The 1,149-nt window shown below is 31.7% G+C and overlaps 1 protein-coding gene across 1 annotated transcript in view; it reads right to left on the bottom strand.

The window, feature by feature from the left end:
• NBEA (neurobeachin) overlaps positions 1-1,149 on the bottom strand; it is a 600,762-nt gene that overhangs the window by 389,603 nt on the left and 210,010 nt on the right. The gene's annotated exons all lie outside the window — the stretch shown is intronic.

The raw sequence follows: 1,149 nt of genomic DNA, 5'->3' as shown, positions 1-1,149 counted from the left end.
TACAGAAGAATAAAGATAGGAACTCAATCAAGACACTAAAGAAAACCAGTAAATAAAAAAGAAATAGATCAAGAGAATAAGAAAGGAACAGAGAAGAACAAACAATCAAAAACAATGAAGAAAATGGCAATAATTACTCTAAATGTAAATGGACTAAATGCTCCAATCAAAAGACACAGGGTAGCAGAATGGGTAAAAAAAAAAAAACAAGACTCATCTACATGCTGCCTACAAGGGTCTGACTTTTAATCAAAAGACACACACAGACTGAAAGTGAAGGGATGTAAAAAGATATTCCATGCAAATAGAAACAAACAAAAAAATCTCAGGCAGTGATACTCAGATTAGACAAAATAGACTTTTAAACAAAGAATGTAAAAAGAGACCAAAATGTACATTATATAGTGATGAAGGGGTCAATCCAAGAAAAGTATATAACAACTATAAATATCTATGCACCCAATATAGGAGCACCCAAGTATATAAAACAAAGTTTAACGGACATAAAGTCAGAAGGAACAATCATACAATAATAGTTGGGGACTTCAATACCTCACTCAACTCAATGGGTAGATCATCTAGAAAGAAAATTAATAAGGAAATAATGGTCTTAAGTGCCACCTTAGGCCAGATCGACTTAGTAAACACTTATGGAACACTTCATCCCCCAACTGCAAATGACACATTTTTCTCAAGTGCACATAGACTATTTTCCAGGATACACTACATATTGGGCCAAAACACAAGCCTCAAAAAAATTCAAAAAGACTAAAGTTATATCAAGAATATTTCCTAACTGCAAATGCATGAAACTAGAAATCTAAAACTGCAGAAACTGGAAAAAACATACATATACACACAAATACATGGAGATTAAACAACATGCTACTAAACAACAAATGGATCAAAGAGGAAATCAAACAGGAAACCAAATAACCAAATAAGATACAGGAAAGAAAAAAACTGTGTTTCATTTGAGACAAATGAAAATGAAAACACAACTTAACAAAATTTATGGGCTACAAGACAAGTAGTTCTAAGAAAGTTTGTAACTATACAGTTCTACCTCAAGAAGCAAGAAAAATTGCAAATGAATAATCTAACTTTACTCCTAAAGAACTATAGAAAGAATAAATCCCAAAGTAAATA

This window comes from Pteropus vampyrus, unplaced genomic scaffold, assembly GCF_000151845.1.
Source record: "Pteropus vampyrus isolate Shadow unplaced genomic scaffold, Pvam_2.0 Scaffold71, whole genome shotgun sequence".
NCBI lineage: Eukaryota > Metazoa > Chordata > Mammalia > Chiroptera > Pteropodidae > Pteropus > Pteropus vampyrus.
This window is presented reverse-complemented; position numbering and strand designations above follow the sequence as displayed.